The following is a 19,561-nucleotide window of genomic DNA, read 5'->3' on the forward strand; positions in this document are numbered from 1 at the left end:
TCTTTGTTGCCCACTAAAACTTTAAGGTTTGAGGAAAACCCATTACCCAACTTGCCCTTAAAAAGTAAATATTTTAAGAGATCCACCAAAATGTCTGAGTATAATTCACTTATTTATGGACATGCTATTAACTTTATAGTTCAAGCCAGTTCTGCCTCAAAGGTTCTGCATCTGACGGTGGGAAGCCTGTTTTTCATGGCAGATGGATGGGAGGAAGGACAGCCCTGCTTAGAAGGAACGCTTTTAACAGCTTTGGAGAACTGAGCTGTACAGTGCAACTCAATCAAGTGTAGTAAGCAGATCTGAAGACTGGGTTCTCAAAAATATTTCCACCATGTCTATCTTCACAGAGGAATTTTCTCACAAGTATCCTTTTTTAGCTCCTTTTTTTTTTTCCTCTCATTGAAAAACTCAACAACCAAACTCTAAAACCTTTCATCTCTGACCTGCTACATTAGTGTCCCTCAGGATGGTCATGCTCTTCCCCACTTACCTCAGCTGGTGGTGCTTCTTTCAGCTTCTCTCTGGTCATATCTACAGGTAACACCAGAAGTCGTGTGGGGCAACCATGGAGGTGAGCTTGTAACTCATACTCAGAGGGTCTCCTTTGGAATTTAGCCTGATCTTGTTAAAAAGTGGAGGACACAGGAGTGGATTTAGGACACAACCTGTCCTAAATCAAGCCTACAGATTCAGTGCAGGTACATAACCCCCCAATATTTTTACATTCCTTTGCTCCAGAGCAGCAAGTTTTGAAACACCCATATTTTTACATGGTTTGACATTTGCCCAGCTTACTCTCAGCTCACAAAGGGTAGCTGGATGCCATGAGATAGCAGGAGAAAGAGACAGGTCTGCAGCAACCTTGGCCTCCAGGCACTCTGTCCTGCTGTCACTTGGTCTCAGTCCTCACCATGCTCAGCCGGATCTGAGCCCTGGGAGCTGTTGGGGGCTTGAGTAGCGCAACACTCAGGCCATATCAAGGGCCATAATAAGGGTTCTCAACAGCTTTGGGCTCTTCCATTTCCATAAACTTCTAGGGCTGGGTCTGGCTTCACACCAGAGCAAATTTCTAGCAATAGCCTGACAAAATGTTATACAGGGGTGGTTGCTCTGACAAGAAATATCTGAGATGCTAACTGTAGAATTTTGAGTTAGGAGCCTGGGCAGGATAAGGCAAGTAATAGCATGGTCCTAAAGATGAAAGGCATTGAAGTTACATCATTTCTAGACATTGTAAAAGGACACTGAAGCATGAATCTGAAAAGGTTTGGTTCAAATTAGCATTGAAAACATATGCACAGGTCCTAAATTGAGCTCTTATGGCTCATACGATTTGTTATACTGGCACTTCCCACCCCGGCTTTGTTTAATCCTGCCCAGATGCGCAGTAATACAGAGACCCAGACATAAGGCATGCACATTGACTGCTCCATCCACCCCACTGCTGCAAACTGTTGAACAGGTGGGATCCCTGAAAAGTGATATATCCTGGTGGTACCAAATGAAAATTAGGAGGGAGATGCTCTGGGTCAACAGGAAGATGTGAGGCACAGGAAGGAAGTTTTACTTGTTTTAACAGCCAAGTGGAGGGCTTCTCTGGAAGGAGCCCATGATGCCAAAGGGAAGGTGTAACTCTCTTCCATGACCTTCCTCTGTTTCTCTACCCCCATCTTGACTGCCTCCTCCTTCCTGACTTTGAAGAGGAGAAAGGAAGAAGATCCCTCTCTTGCTCTTTTCTTGAAACAAAACTCTCCTCCTGCCCTGTGCTGTGGATGAAAAGAGAGGACAAACCCACCACATTCCCTCTCCTGAGGCTCCCAGGCAGGGTAAGGAGACACTGCTGGCATGGGTTCGTTGTTTAACTTAGGCACACAGGATTGCATTTTTGTCCTTAGCTTTTAGCCTGTTTCTTTTTAAACTAACATACTGAATAAAAGTCATTGCTCAGGGCGATAAAAGACACTGGGCTTTGAGTTTCATTCAACTTATTAGTCCAAGCTGACTTGTGGTATAATTGTAATTGTGCCAGCTATCTGGTTAAATGTCCAGCTTGCTCTGGTTCTGTGACTGTTTCTCCTCAGAGTAGCTTGTAACTGCACAGAAAGGGTAGAAGTCCTAGCACGTGGAGCAGACAAGGAAAACTATTACAGGTTTTGGTAATTAAACTATTCACAGGTTTTGGTAATTAAGGGGTGGGGTGTTTTCAATGTGCCCATGCTGCTCTTAAAAAATGTTCCTTTGCCATTATTCCTTCTAAATGACCTGTTGTAATCCAATGAAAAACAAATAAACAACATTTAAAAAACAAACAAACACAAAACAGAAAAAATCAGCAGAGAATGGCAGCAACAGCAAAACTCTTAACAGAAAACTAACAATTTACCTGCAAGAAACAACCAAGACATCAGAAAATGGCATCCAGCTAAGTAAATAAAATGAAGCACTAGCTGAAGTTTAGGGTACATCAGTCCTACAGACCTAGAAAAAGGACTCTTGGTCTGTTAGCATCGTGACTGGGAAAGCAGCAGGTCCTGGGTGGGGGTAGCTGAGATACTTCTACATCCTTCGGGAGCCAGGGTGGGGCTGGCTTCTCAGCAGCTCTCATCTCCCTTCCCAGATCTCCAGGAGACCTCTCTGTGAACACTGATGGTGGTTTTCAGGCGTCTCTTTATTTGAAAATTCCCTAAAATGTTATGCTGGAGAGGCAGAGTACATGATACTGCCTTAAATCCTATTGCCACTAGGCTTGTTTTTCTGTCAAAGTAGACCACAGACAGTCCAGAGATGGGAAAGCACTGCCTTTGGACCATCACTTGTGGCAGCAAGGGAAGGCAGAGACACTGCCAAAGCTGAGAAAGCATACATCCATCACAAGCAAAATTACAGGGCGGGCAAAGATTCACAGATAGTCTTTAGAGACCTTGCTATGTCTCTGCCCAGGAAGGTGTTTAGGACTGTCCTAGCAGCTGCGTTGGCTGCTTTTAGGCCAGGAGACACTATCTTAAGAAGATCAGTAGAGTCTATCAGATATGCCAGAAGATGCCATACAGGGAGCCCCGTTTCTTCTGGTAGCAGACTTATATTAGGTCAGAGGCTGAAAAACCTTGAAAATAAAGAAACCTGCTATCTTCTGATGACAGGAATGTGGCCAGTTCTGCTCTACACTAGTCCCTCCTGAAGCAGAAGAGATTTCATCACCTTCACATCCATGGGATATATAAAGATACCCAGCAAATACAAGCAAGAAAGGGTACATGACTCTTGAATTCAGTGCAATTTAATTCACTATTTTCAAAGAAAGCAGCAGCCGCCCTCTTCAAAGCAGAAGTATCTCACCAAGTGCCCACAAAGATTGTCTGATGAGGCAAGAGAGGGCTTTGTGATTTCAGGATCAGGCCCTTTGGGACTGAATAAAATAGAAGGTTGTGTTATGCTGATAATATTCTTCTGTACATTTCAGTCTCCATAATGCTCTGAACACAAAGCATTTAATTCAATTAGGGATAGAACAAGAAGGCAATGTTATGGTTTTGGTTTTGAAGAACTACATTAGTGAGGTTGTGATTTGCACAACCCAAATCGAAAATGGTTTAAATCCAGGTTCCATTTTTAGCCAAACCACCGAAGTCCAGAGGGGACAGAGGGCCCAGATCAAAGGTTTTAAGATCAGTCTCATGTCTATAATGGACAAACTGGAGTGGTTTGGGTTTGAATTTTGCAAAGCCTCATCACTCAGGTTTTGGTTTTGCAAAAACAAAAACAACTTGAGGTTGGTTTGGATGTCATTCCATTTTGTCCGAATCATTAAATTTGGGACAGGGGATGAGGTTGATTAAAGGTTCCATTTATGCCCCATCTCCAGCTTTAACAGCACTGTTGTGATTTTTCCTGTGATTTTTCCGGAGACAAAGAAAATCAGCAATTAAACAAAAAAAAAAAAAAAGTACATTATGAAGTAAGTTTAGGACTCAGTTTTTCAAGATGCTAAGCAATTCTGCAAGGTGTCTAGCTAACACCGCTGCCAGCACCTTTACAAGATGCTGAGGGCACATATTATTTTGTAGGGAACTAAGCCATTGGCACTTTACAGGTCAGGTCCCTGACTGGCAGAGCTGTCACTATCCCTCTGAACCTTAATAACCAGGGATCTGCTCCACTGAACCAAATGTCACTGTTGTAATCAAGCATATAAGTCCCACTCATTAAGTTAGTGAACTTGGATAGCAGTAATTGGAATCCTAAAAGGTTAGAGATTTAGGAATTCAGATGACATTTGAAACTGAGAATTCACATTCTCTGAACTGAAAGGTTAACACTATCCAGTACAGGACATGTGTTGGGGATGATTAGAAAGAGAACATCAGATTCACAGTTATGAAACAACTCATTTAAACAATGCTATTCACAGCATAATTCAGTAATGTTTTATTATTCTTTCTGCTTCTTCCTCTGGCTCTGTGTTGATTTTTCTCAAATGCAAATTCATATACAAAGCAAGTTGCTGACATTTTCAGAAATCAATCTTAGTTGTGTCCTCTAGAATAATTTTCCCTCCCCCTTCTTGACTGCTCTATTTTCAGAAAATTAAAAATAGGTTACACATAAAAAATGTATATTTATACAAATAGAAATAAAGACATTGTCGATGTCATTAAGAATCAGACCCAAGCTGTTAAATTTAGCTACTCTTTTAATTTGGAATAGAACAAGTGTCAATACGAGGTTCATTTGGAGATACCTCCTTTGCTCAAATCAACATTGGATCAGTTCTGTAGTCAACAATTAGATGTCTGTAGAATGTTATAGGATAAATGAGTGAGAATATGTTCATGAAACGTAAAATGCTTCTGTCGTCTTCTTACTAGCATTCAATCACTAGATCCCTCTTCCTATAGTGCTACATCCAAACTTTCTTCCACATTCAAGCCCTGCCTCTTAATTTTGCCAAAACAACTGCTTCTTCTCCAGATTCCAAGACATGATGATTACTGCACAGACTATGGGGTCAACCTAGGTCAATGCAGACATGTACCCCCCATAGCTTCCTGTCTAAGCTCCTCAGTACATCAAGGTTTCCAAAATGCCAGAGTCCATAAAGGACCACTCTGGAAGACGGAGCAGATTTGAGGCACCTGGGCACATTGTCTTATTATTCATTCTTGGTCACTGTTAATGAATACGTAATACATTAAATAATCATATCCATTTTCTGACTTCTCTGTGTCTCTGTTGTTTAGACATTCTTTCTTTTTTTGTCTGTTTTTTCTTTTCATTGCCCTCTTTCATTTTATCTTTTTCACTTTCTTGACTAATTTAAGACTGTGCCCTTCTCTCTCCATCTCTTACTACAGCTCCCCCATATCCTTTCTCTCTTCCCCTCCACATACCTATATCCTGAATATCAAGTGTTCATGTCACCTCCTTCACATGGAACTGTGACCATTACAATGTTATACAATAATGACAACAAATGACATGAAGGAGTTGCTTGCCCCCTCACAGACAAACCAAAGGTTGTGAGTCCCAAGCTTTCCGTATTGCTTCACACACTGTGTTCATCCTTACAGTCCTCCACTGTGTCCTGGCAAAGTTTTTCACTTAAAACTGTCCTAAGTGCAGTTTTCAAGGACTAGAAACCAGTAGTATGATTTTTCATTTTGTATACACATCTAGAAATGTGTCTGAAACAGAAACATAACCTTACATCTTTCCTGAGTACAAAACAGCATTTTATGTTGCAGTTGTAAGCTCTACAAGTACCTTGGCTTTGCTACAAATACTCTTCTACCGTATGAGTACCTAGCCTCTAAATTGTAGCTTTGTGAGTAACAGGTTATTAAGCACCCTAGGTACTTTAGCCTAAGACCCTACAGTTCCTGTTGATGTTGCCTTCAAATACACAGAGAGCCCCATAGTGCCTTTCTGAATAGGGCATTGCCTGTTGTTAAATCCTTTATTGCTATTTGCTCCATGGAATGAGGTCCAGAGGGGAAGCAAATTAACTCAAAAAAGCAGATCTGGCCATCCCGTGGTCAGCTTCTGCTCCAGCAACTATTCTCTTATCAGGAAAAAAATGAACAGTTTTCCTGGTGGTATGGAGTTGCCTGTTGCCTTCAGGCCCCAGACCTTATTCCTTTCCTGCCAAAAGAAGGTCAAGAGTTAATTTTAATTGGGAGGGGAATTGAAAGTATCAGACAATTTCCAAAAAATCTTTCTCAAAGAGAGGAGTTCCCAGATAAACAAAACCAATGTTGGACTGCCGTAACATTAAACTCCTTTCCCACTTAACATTGTGATAATTGAAGAAATTCTAATAAGATGCTTCTCAATCTCAGCCTGCAGATAAAAGTATGAAACCTTTTAGTCATGTGTGTGCTGGGGGTATAATAATGGACTGTCTCGCTGAACAAGAAGAGGATGCTGATGAATGCCAGGCAGTGTGCACTATTGGGAACGGGGAAGTGGGAGTTCAGGTGGCGGCAACCAGCATTTTAAAACAGAAAAGTGGGAGACTTTTTCTGGGGAGGAAATTCTCCTACGTAATTCCCCAAACACACCTTTTGTTTACTTATTCTGCCATAACTGACACAAAATGAATACTAACTTGGATTTTTCCAGTTCCCTACCTCAACTTTATCCAGACTTCCAATAACACTCTAGACTCACTATTGAATAGGTTAAAAAAGAAGAGAAAAAAAAAAAAAAAAGCAGCTTCATTTTACAGACATCAGAATTAAAAAACAGAAGTCAAGGAAGATGCCCAAGATCATCCAAGACCAGAAATAAATCCCAGGTTTCAGAACTCCCACTCTCTATCCCGAAAACAATTTCACCTTTCTAGAAATCATGTTGAACAAATGTCAGTGGGAAAAGAGTGGCAGGAAGGGCATTGTATTTCCTCAGACCTATTCAAAAATTGTTTTGCTTTCATCATAGGAATGAGGGGTACATGAGAGATTTGTTGGAAAAAAAATCGAAGAGAGTTTTAAGACAGAAAAGTGTTAGTTTGGCAAGTTTTGTCACAATGGGTTGTGGGAATTATTTTTTTCTGCCTTTAACTAAGGAAATGAAATGCAAACAACCCTCCTTTATAACTCATTTGAGATTTTTAAGCACTGAGAACTCAAGAATTTCATTACTAACATTCCCATGACAACTGTAACTTGTCCATACAGCACATGTATATGGCACCATAAAAACTAACACTCCAGACAGTAATAGAAAAAATTCTGAACAATACTTTTGTACTGTGGCAATTATTGCAGGAATTAAAATGCTGATTTCTGTCATACATGTTGTATCAAAATGTCAGCCAGAAGACTGAACTAACATTGGATAGGTTTCATTTAACCATAAGGTCACTCTCTTAACTTCCTGGGAGAGGTTCTTTTAACCTCTATATCATCCTTCAAGCCTCTCCACCCTCATCCATGAAGGACACACTGTCCTTGGCTATGCCCAGTGCCATAAGCCATGAGATGAGAACAGATTTGTTGCATGCACGGGAGGAAGCAAAAGGCCAGTAGTGCACCCCAGGGATTCATTGTTGACCCCATTTTTCAGGAACACATTGGTGTGGGGCAAAACAGGTCAAAACAGAGGTGGCATCAGTCATGTTGGCCAGGTCTTTGGTCCAATCCACAGATTTGAGGTGTTAGATCATTCTGCTACTAGAAAAAATAAGCTCTCCCCTCCGAGCTATGAGGTCAATTCCTATTACACACAAATCCAGCATTCAGCATGGTTAATCACAGAGCTTTGATGGTTTTTTCACATGGCCTCAAGGTTGTGCTTGGCCATAAAGCAGGAAGTCTTGCTCAGTGCATCTGCAATTAAAAAATAATAATAAACCCTCTGTGAAATGTGTAGTGTATAATGAACGTGTTGTCATGATACCGTCTTTCACCTCTGCAATAGCAGCTGAGCTTGAGGAAGCCAAGCTGAGTCAGGAAAAAGTTGGCTTGATCTTTGTGCCTGTCCAAGAAGCACCATCTGGCATCCGCAGCTGGAGAACCACTGCAAAGATTGTCTTGGTATCACCGCCTGCCATCTGGAGGCAGAACAACTATGTAAATTGTCCAGATGACCAACTGCCTTGAGTTGAGCAGGAGTACTCACAGGCAGGAGGAGTGTGAACAGCATATAGGTCCCAGCCAGCCATGGAGGAAGGCTTGGTGCCGGAGCAGATGGCTCTTCCTGCACACATGTTCCCACTTTTTTTGCTTGTCCTTTCTAAAATACCTCTGTTCCCTTTTGTTTTTCTCCTCCCTCCAGGACTGCTCCCAGGATGGGTTTTCTGAGCATCTGTCTTGCTCCTCACCTCCAAAGATGGTTCCCACCAGTCGAAGTGGGCAGACCATTGGCAATCAGGACCCTACACAAAGCTAACTAAAGATGTCTCTCCTACTTACTGTGCAGCTCCTCATTCTGGCCTGTCATCAGGGAAGGGACCTGTGGACGGGGAGGAGATCACTGCACGGGCCAAGCAGGTCATGAGGATAAGGGAGCTCATAGTTTGAAGGAAGCTGAGGATGTTGGCCAGGGAGCAAGTGGAAAGTTGAAAATATGGGAGACTCCTGCTTCAACTGCATTTCTGGCAGTTGTGTGACTGTCATTGGCTCAGAGCACGGTACATCACTGGCACGAATAGCTATTTGGAGGAACAACGGAAAGGGAACACTTTATATTTCACATACAATTTGACCCACCATAATCAAATTTGTTAATAATAACCAGCAAATAGCTGAGCAGTAATGAAATTATATAGAACATGCTCTGCGGAAATTTCTAGACAGCACCAAAACTCTCATGCTGAGTTCTGTAAAACACCACCCTTTTAAGGAGGAAAGAAGCCGTTTGAAAAACAGCCTTTCCATCCTCCCATCAGTCAGATGCAGCAGATGGATTTGGTTATGGCAAATTCAATAGAACAAAGAAAGGAATTAAAAGTAATCAGGTAGCTGAGTACTAATCCATCCCAGCAATAGAGTCAAGGCAGCAGAGGAGGACATATTGCCAGTGATGAGGAGATGAACAGGGAAAACGTCTGAGGGAGAAGAAGGAGAGGAATTTGTGGGACAGAAACAGCAAAGCACAGCAAGAGACAAGAGTCTCAGTCCTGGGGCTTCCCCAGGCAGCTCTGTTCAGTGGCACTGCACAGGCACAGTGAAGCTGCTCATATCTCGGTGCAAGTTTTGCTGGCCTTGGCCATGAAACATGGTTAGGTAGATTCCCGTAGCAAACTGCTTGGCATGATGCTGGGCAGGCAGAAGACCTTGAGTCTGAAGGTGCATTTACAGAGACCTAACATGAATATACAGAAAAGTTTGAGAAAGTCAAGTCAACTGAAGTCAAATAAAAATTGTAAGCAGTAAGGAAAAGTAGTTTGCTAGTCTTGAGTCAGATAAAAAAAAGTCACGCTCCATGAACTGGCACTCAATGATTTGTGTATATATAAAGATATATAAAAATATGAATATATATGTATATATAGTATTTCATGACCCACATGATGGAGAAGGTCAGAACAAATTATCATAATGGTCTCTGCTGGCCTTACACTTTATGAATCTCTGAATTTATGACTTCATATTTGAAAGCACAGCTCTGTCTCATGCCCAGCAAGGTAAGCTGTGGCTCCAGCAGCACTTCAGTGGTGAGCCCAGTGGGACCCACATGAAATAAAGTCATGAGCAATCAGGCAGTAGGGCTATTACAACCACTTTTTATGCTACTATTTAGGAAAATCTTAAATATTTCCTAGGTATTTTTCCATATGTGAAAAAAATACCTGCAAGGTACAGGTCTCAGCATAGGGACGAGTCTCCAGGCCTGCCTGTGAAGGCTCTGCTCTGCAGCTGGTCATTTCACACTGCTTGTCTCACAGCCACCGCACAGTTTTGTCAGCACAGTGCCTCTTCCTGACTAGCACACGCCATGAACCATATCTGCTGTCAGTGTATCATGCAGAGAGGATTTTGTTTATATACACACGTGCACGTGTGACACAGAGCTCCCTGGAGCTGCACACATTATAGCTTGTGCTTTGACCTTTTCCCTTTGCTGGCTTTGATCAGACAGCAAGATTTTTGTTCAGGACTTGCTACACATGCAAAGTAGATTTCGGGCAGCATGATAAGGACAAAGCAGTCAGATGCTAGCTGAACAAACAAACAAACAAACAAAACCCAAACCGCTTCTAAAAATTGAATTGTGCTCTCACATGATCGTATTTTGGCTTCTGTTTGCAACATTTAATGATAATCACACTGGTGGCTGACCTTGAAGAGTCCAGCTGCAAAATCCCTTCTAATTTTGCTGTGTTCCTCCAGGTCATCCCATAATCCTCTTTTCTCTCCTTCATATTTTCCCACACAGATTATTGCATGAACAATCATAATATTTAAAATCATAAACACTGAATTGTTTCCCTGCCTGCCTTGGAAACAGGGCAGCCACTCCACCCATGTGCGCATTCATCTGCCATCCCTCCTGTCCACTGGAGCCTCTCCTGACACTGCACACAGGTTGTCCTCGAGACCAGCCAGGGGAGTCCCAGAAGAAGTGCTCTGCCCAAGGCAAGGGTGCCTGCCCACAGCAGGGCCCCAAAGATACCCCAGTCCCTGGAGGGGTTTCAGTCAGGGCTGGTGGCTGCTCAGCCATGAGACACAAACCATAGCTAATTAGGCCCATTCATTCCAGCCCGCGGGGAGCCAGTTGTTTTTGAAGGGAACTACGTAGATGCTGGTCCCACATGGAGTGGCTGTGGCCCCAGCCAGGGTCATTTGGGGTGTCAGTAGGGACATGGTTGCAGCTCACAAACGTGTCCGAGAATGACCCAAATAAAGGGGGGAGGGGGGGGGCACAGAAAAGCCCATCCTCCCTCCCTGGGCACCCCTGTTGTGCTGGAAAAAGCCCTGGCAAGACAGAGGAAGCTGAGATAGAATCACAGAATCATAGAATACTTTAGGTTGGAAAGAACATTCAAAGGTCATCTAGTCCAATCCACCTGCAATGAGCAGGGACATCTTCAACTAGATCAGGTTGCTTAGAGCCCTGTCCAGCCTGGCCTGGAATGCTTCCAGGGATGGGGCACCTACCAACCTCATTGTAAAGAATTTCTTCCTTGTGAGATCCCTCCCTCTGACTTCATTTATCCTTGTTATTGTTCTTGGTTTGTATTTGTGTTGCATTTGAGAGTCCTGGTCAGAAATTAATTTAAATCATTACAGAAGGTAGTGTGAAAATAAAAGTGAAAGTTCCTGCCACGTATATGCCTCTGTCACTTTGCTACGAGGTGCATAGCTTTACTGATGTGCTGTCTTCCTTTCCATTGCCAGCTTTTTGTACAACAGCACACTCAAAAGCTTCCAAAGCTTGAATATAAACATTTGAATATAAACAGCAAATGAGATCTACCCAGACGCAACTGTCCTTATGATTTCAAACAAATCTGCAGTTAGAAACCGAACTTGGAGACATACGGTTACCTTTAAATTTTACATTACACATCTGAAAAAAAGAAGTGATTGCCCAACTTTCTACAAATTATTTGGCTTGACTTTCATTCTCATTGAAAATGAAGCATGGAGGAGAAAAAGTGCAAAGAGAAAACCTGACCAACACTTTCCTATGTACTCTGCAGTGATTACTGCATCAGCTGAAAGGGCTGGCTTACAGCTATAGACTCTGACTTGTAAGAGGTTCTATCACTGACAGGGATATTTTCTCTGGAATAAAAAGCTGGCATGAGAAGTCTTACAGCTCATGCTTAAAAGCAATAGCTCTGAGAAGGGCAGGTACCAGAGAGTGTGTTTTTTTAAGTTTCTGTTATATTCCTAACACTTGCACAATGACCATACCCTGAAAGGTGTGGATTTTCTGTCTTCCTCAAGCCTGATTGATTTAGATCAGAATACTTATTGGGTTTCAAGAAAGAGTTATTGTTCCCATGTGCAGTGATTTTTATATGGCCGACAAAGCTTTGTGATGTTTCTAGCATATGGCGTGACTGCATTTATTTGACAGTTCACTTTATATTTAGCCCAGAAGCTTGGACTAGAAGTGGGAAAACACAAGCAATGATTAGAAACTCCTTAGCTCTCACCTGGCTCTTCTCATTGACTCCTTGTGTGGCTTAGGACACGGGAAAGGAACAATTTTTAAAAACAGCCTTTGAGCAGGACTGCTGACTTGCTGGATAGCATGAGACACTTCTTACATTGCAGATGACTGTAATTTTTTTTTCTTCTGCAGTGTTTACCTAACAAACTAAAAGTTCCTGGACATAAATTTCTGTATCAGTTTTCCTGCTTCTGAATGTGCTATGCTAATATTTATCTTCTTCATGGGCTGAGAATCAATTATTCAAAATCTCTACAAACCTTTAATATTCACTTTGGATCTGTTTGTATTCAGTCTCTCTTATTTCAATACAGAATTGAAGTCAGGTTGAATCAGGATCTACATGTGCTACATAGCATGAGGAGACCTTCCTTTAGTGGCAATCCAGAATGGCCTAATTTCAGTCTGGTTTTAATGGCAGTGGACTGAAGTGTTTACTGTGAGTCCAACAGTCCCAGCTGCAAGACTTCTTGTGCAAATGTGCAGGTTGACAGCTGACACTTACACTGAGTGGCCTTCACACAGGATTTCTGGACAACTGGCAGACTGGGAACTCAATATCCAGCCAAAAAAAGTGACAAAGCAGCAGGGAATTGCTAAAATCTGTGATCTACCACCAAAGCATGGAACCAGCAGGGCTAGAATAACCCCTGATTGTATCTGTAAAAGGAAATTCCTCCAGTATAAGCTGTCTCTGAATAAAACCGTGTTCTGGTGATTTCTTGGGATGACTTTTACTTACACGAATCACAGGCATTCGCTGTTTTCAACCATTATTGCTCTGCTGTCTGTGGGGAAAATGGCAGGGTGATGAAAGGGCTGGCCAGTTTCTTTGCAACATAGCGTTAAGTGTTCAGAATGACAGTATTTCAGAAAAATGTGTCATAATAACAATCAGCAACTCAGAGATGACCAGCCATACATAAAAGTTGGCTGCTCTCAAGTATCTCAAGCACTCCCCAAGGCTTTCTCCTCTGGGTCCTTGCCTGTCAGTGCTAAGGTGAAGAATGTTTTGCACTCCCTAGTTCAGGGCTTTTAGATAGATAGATAGATAGATAAATAAATAAATAAATAAATAAATAAATAAATAAATAAATAAATAAATAAATAAATATCTGCTAGGGTGTCTAAATCAGATCAAGTTAGTATAGGTGCATTTCTCCAAGGTGTGTAGGAAGAGTGAAATTATGAGAACCTTCCAAGGACTTGTGGATCTACACTGATTTAAAGATGTGGGGGTTGTTAACTGTTCCCTATTACTTTTAGCTCTTGGAGAAGACACTTCTTGTCTGCCTCCATGAATACGGTCACTAATAAACCCAAGGTACTCATGCAGTAGCTTCAGTGTACTGGGCTGCTGCCTAAAAGCAAGCACACCTCTTTGCACAGTTTGTGAGAAAGGGCTGGTGTCAGCCCTTAACTTTATTTTAAAGTTCAGCTCCTCTCCAATGACCAGTGCTGCTCTTGGTCTTCTACAGCTTCCCGTTGCAATTACCTCTGTTGCGATTTCTACATACAGTTGCAACCTTCTCCCCTGCCACTGTTGGCCTGCTTTGGCACCTCGCCCAGCCACCCACATTCGTCTTATCCCATGCTTTGCCCAGCATCATCTGTGTTTCCAGCATTGTCATCCTGTGCCACAAATGGGAGGCATTCGGGGAGGTCCCTGCAGCTGAGGTCTCCTTACAAGTCATTGTGCTGGGCTCTGCTCCTTGACTAGGATATTTGGTGGGCCTGTCATGAATGAACATCATCCCCCTCATCTGTGGCATTACACACATTATACACTTACCACAGAGAAGAAATGAAAGCAAATTTAAGCATTAAGCCTCTATATGAGGATGATCAGTCGTATAAAATGGCACAAAGACTGATACCAGATGGATCGTTAGACAAGCAGCTCCTTTGGCAAGTATTGTCCTCTTACAGGCTGCCTGCTGTTGTAGTCCTAAAATTGCTTAGGATCTCCTTCAATCAAGCAGACATGAGTGCAACACGAGCAATTGCCAGTTTCTGAGGAAAATTTTCAGAAGTGCCTTTGTTACTGAGCCATGGTGACTTTGAGTGGTACTTACAGATCAAACACATGGTCAGGTTACTCGAATCTGTCCAGCCAGGAGTTACCAGAGGTTGTGCATAAGCTGCATGGCAGTAAATGTCTGCATGCATTCAAACGCGATGTAATTTAACCTAATTTAAACCTCTCATTTATGAGTTCAGAGCTGCCACAGACTGAAAGCAGACACATGGAGAGGTACTGCTGCTTAGTTGACACGTGGTAACCTGCCGTGCTGCAGGAGTTGGGTGGTTGATCTGGGCTATTAGGTTCTCAAACCCCTTTCAGAAATAGAACTTAGGCACTTCAAAATATTGCACGAATCTTGCTTGTATGAGACCCTAAACTCGGCATGTGAGTGCCACATAGCTTTGGAGGCACTTCTAGAGATTGCTGCTACCGATAATAATACCACTTGAGGGGAAAAGGAAAAAAATGCTTTTGAAAATAAAAAGTGACAGTTTGTCCTTTCCACAACTGAAGAGACTATGGGACCTCACAGCTTAGAATGACTTCTGACCCCCCATGCAGAACACAATTTCCTTCAAATAGTCACAGTGAGGAGATGATAACTTGGTAGTGGAAAACTAAACCACCATGTACTTAGCTGTATTTTCAGAGAGGTTTCTAATGAACTTATCATGTAATTTCCATAATAAAGTGTGTAATTATTCCTCTTTTTTATTGTGGAGGTTTAATATTGAGCAGTAGCCTCAGGTCTATTGCTAAACCACTTGCTACATTAAAGCTTTTGTTTTGTTTGATTTTAATTCTTAGACCTAACAAAAGGACACCCTGGCAGAACTTTTTTAAAGTGGAAAATTGGCTACATCCCTTGAAGCTCAAAGAAAATGAAATTTATTATGCAGTCTTCTCAATGTCTTCATAAGCATTGTCCATTTTCTGGAAAATTGTGTCAATAAATCAGTCACTAATTGTTGTTTGAAGGTCAAGCTAAAGGTTTTGTTTTTCTTACAGCTGACTTCTGTAGGTGAAGAAACATTTGGCTTCATGGCTAGACATTCTTGGAATTAATTTTCTGCCAGTTCTTATGCTACTGAATGTCAAATATTTCTGCCCTTGAAACTGTCACATCATCCAGAGGAGCTAAATCTAATTGCCACCTCTTTGAAATGTTTTTTTGAGCATTTCTGTGGCTTTTGTACTTTTGTCTGTATTCTTTCCTTTATTGCCTTCAGCACTTTAAAAAAAAAAAATAAAGAAAAAAAATGTTTTTACTCCGAAGACCCTTCTGAATCTAAGTGCCTTGCTAGGAACCTGACTAAAAACCAAAACTGCAAGTGAAGCTTCACCACTGCATGTTGACTTCCTCAATACTTTAGAAAAGGGTCTCACCTGTGCCATTGGGCTGAGAGGGGGCGTGTGGCTGGCTGGGTGGAGATGCAGCCACAAGAGTTTGCTTCATGGATGTGATTGTCTGTATAGGAAGAGATGTAGTGGAATACTCGAGGGAGACCTGGCCTGGAACACCAAGCTGGAGCCAACTTGGCCAAAAATCAGAAGGTTCCTGCTCAGCAATGGTACTGCTTCTCCCCAGCCCTTATCAGGGTGACACTTCTGGGCTACAGGTGCCAGCACCAGCCCTTGGCTTCAAGGAACCACTGCAATCAGGCAACTTAACACATTTCTCACTTGCCTTTGGCTGCTAGGAAGAGAACAGGGGACTGTGTAATCGCTTTCCTGGGGATTAGATCATGAATCAAAGCTTTGCTCAACTCCCTGCTCCTTTGAGCCCTGCCAGGAATTGTGCCTTCTGATCCCGGAGCTCGGAGCAGGATCACAGAGGGGCCAGGATGGGTCTAAATGCAGCTGTCCCCCGTGGATGGAGGTGAACCAGGGTTTGTTTCATGGTTTCAGCACCTCATGCTCATGAGAGCTCTCAGCCTTCTCCTGCCATGTCCCTCCTTGCCCTGACACACAAGTTGTCACCCAAAACTCAGCTCTGGCTTTAACCCCAGACAGATAATAGAATCAAGGAAGGACTGTCCAAGAAAAGCAAGAGGCCATGATAAGAGTCTAGCAGATGAGGTCACTTGGAGTCTGGACACCTTGAAAAGGAGTAAAGATAATTACAAAGGTGTAATTCCTACTTGATTTCATCTCATACAAGGAGCTACTGAAGGTAACTGCTGTTTGTATGACGTTATCATCGTTTCTTTCCCACTGTGTGGGTTGAGATATTGGGTATCACTTGTCACCAGTCCCAGGGGACTGGCTGCATCAATGTGCATGAAGTTCTGGCTCTGCAGCCTGTTTCTTTGCTCCTCATGGTAAGCCACAGTGGAAGGCTGCCATGTCGCTCCCAGCACGGTGTGTGTTGCAGTATCCTTTCTGCTATGGTCACCGAGACTCATCTCGTCTATTATTAGATGCCAACAGGCATCTACATCAGGACTAATTATCTAAACCTGCTCTGTAGTTAATGGGGAGAAACAGACACATCTAAAGTGAGGTTCACCTCTTCCTAAGGCAGACATCTTAAACAGGGCAGATTAATTGCGCTCCCAGCATACCTATTTCTTTTATTTGATTATAAAGGAAGTACATTCGATAAGCCTCTAAACTGCATATCAGTAAGAATTGCTTATATTTTTAAAACGTCCACATGGGAAACATTCGTTGGATTTTTGCTTCTTTCTACTATTTGCTCTTTTCCAGACCACTAACTCTTTTTTGTATTTTGATCACTTTATTTTTATTATACTCTGTTTCCCCCAAAACAAGACAGGTTCTTTTATTAATTTCTGCTCCCAAACTTATTACTTTCTCACATGTATAGCTGCCTGGGCACTATTTAAATTTACTTTTTCAATGAACTGTAACTAGGGCTTATTTTTTGGAGCAGGGCTTATATTTTGAGCATCCTCAAAAATCCTGAAAAATCATATTAGGGCTTATTTTTGGGATAAGTCTTCTTTTCAGGGAAACAGGGTATGTATCATGCATGATGTCTATTGCTTCTCTGTTGCCCTGTTCATTTACTAGATTCCAGCAACATGATTACATGCCAGTTCCATCACAAAATATTCACTCTGAATTCAATGACTGAGCAAAAATAGATGTTGACTTTTGGTCCAATTAATCCCACCCTAAGTTAGACTTCTTAGGTGCAGAGCCTGGCAGCTGCACAATGTTTTAGAAGCAGAGAGAAATTCTGCATCGTTTTCTGAAGAACTAGTCTTCCAGCTGAGAGAGGCAATCAAAACAGCAAGGACCACGCGGCAGATTGGGAACAGATGATTTCAGAACACAACTGAATTTTGGACAGTAGTGTTTGGATGTGTTGGATAGAAAAGAAAATCTGGGTCCATTCTTCTAAAGAAGAAAATAAAATCATTGCACATAAACAGGAGAGAAGACTAAAATAAGCGGAAGAATGAGGATTAAGAATACTAGAAATTAGTGAGGGCAGCTTGGGGAGGATCTCTCTCATCTCCTGCTCTGCTACAATCAGACCAAATTTTAGAAATGTCCAATGGTGCCCTCCTTCCTTGTGCTGCCTCTGCAGGCAGGCAGCTCATGGTGTCACGGTGTTGTCCCTGCCCATGTCCTTAAGGAGAAAGACTGGCCTCCAAGAGCAGCCAAGGTGAAGAGGTGGTAGGAAAGGACTCCAGGGAGAGATGTGATAAAACTGTTCAGCTCTGTTCAGATGGGAGGGGTTTGTACCCTACTGAGATCTAGAAAAACAAGTGGAAATTGTAGCCATAAGTTTTGAACAAATAAAATAAATATATATATATATATATATATATTAACAAAAAACAGTTCTGCATTTCTAAGGAGAAAATAATATTTGATTAAAAGACGAAACATGTATGGGGGTAACTTTTTCATTTCCTGTTCATGATGAAGGTATTACTGACATTATTTAAGCTGTGTTGAAGACATATAACGAGAGTCTAAGCAGATATAAATGTTCTTTTGGAATGTTATTTATAGTTCCTTGGTACCCAATGCCAAACATTAATAAGGTTTATGAGAAACCAGTGGAGACTGTAAATCGTTAGACTTCTAATTTAAATCATGTTGCTGACTCCATTTGTTTCCTACACATTGATCTGACATTCAAAGATAAATCTGATAAAATTCTCCAAGTTGGAGAGAGATTTGTTTTCTGTCAGTGGGAATCTAACTATAAGAAAGACAAGGAGTGAGGTTATTGGGAACAAAGCCACAGGCAGTAATATACCACACTTGGATACTTTTTTTTTATTTATTTAAATGTTACAGTATTTGATAAATTGCTTATGCAGCCATTTAACTGACTCTTCTGGAAAGTGTTTATTTGCAGTCACCTCAATGTCAGCAGTGAAATGAGCTGGGACTGAAATTTCATTAAGAAAGTCATATTTCATTATGATGGCCCCAGCAATCATCAGTCTGTGTACATTAAGTACAAAACCTACAGAATGTTTAAATAATAATACAGCTATGGCAAAAAATGGGCATGAGCCAGACAGGATATTCACTGTTAATGCACTGACCATACCAACAGCTTGGGCTCTTGTGGGACAAATAGCTGAAAGCTACTCTGTGCCAAATTGAGCCCTCCTGCTGTAAAACTTGAAGGAGAAGGCCAAAAAAGGAGGGAAAAGTTGCAAGGAGTCTCCTTAGGATGTTTCCTCCAAACATCTCCCGTGGCATAGAAGGTGATGTCCTTGCTGTTAAAAAGAAGGTTACAGAGGCAAGTCAGTCCTCTGTCCCTTGGATGACCGCATGGTCTGGTGTCCTCCTGGTTTTGAAACTCCCACCATGTTATTTCCATTTTAGAGAAGCCTTTTCCCAAACTCTGTAATATGTGTTTATGAAACAACTTGCCCCAGCTCAGCTAAATCAGCTTAAGCATTTCTTCTCCCAGACTACAAATCTGGATTGTAAGGGTTCAGTATTCTTATGGAGGGATGCGATTCAGAGCCTATGAAGCCAACAGTAGGAGGGACAGACAGACAAACAGGCAGGCAGAGCTGCAGCAGCTGTGCTGGCCCAAAACAAGTGAGTCCTTGGCACAAAGCTCAAGGCACAGGATATTTTGCCCGGGTATAGTCTTGTACCTTATTTTTTCTTCCTGTCACAAACCCTGACATCTAAGGCCTGCTGCACCCAGGACATCACACACTGGCTCAGAACCAAAATGCATTATTTGCATCTGACTCTGTTATGAAAGTAACTATAGGTTTAGAAGTCTCATTCTGAGGAAAAAATGTTCTGGAATAAGAGGCTGTTAAGAATCAGGACATGGAACGCTTCTGTGGCTCCTTATGCCTTAAAGAGATTAATGATATGTGGAGACTTATTCCTATTTTCTGTCAGTCAGAAAAGTCCTGAAGAAAAATAAGCATAAAGAAATGTACACAACTT

Source organism: Patagioenas fasciata, chromosome 3 (genome assembly GCF_037038585.1).
Source record: "Patagioenas fasciata isolate bPatFas1 chromosome 3, bPatFas1.hap1, whole genome shotgun sequence".
Lineage (NCBI taxonomy): Eukaryota > Metazoa > Chordata > Aves > Columbiformes > Columbidae > Patagioenas > Patagioenas fasciata.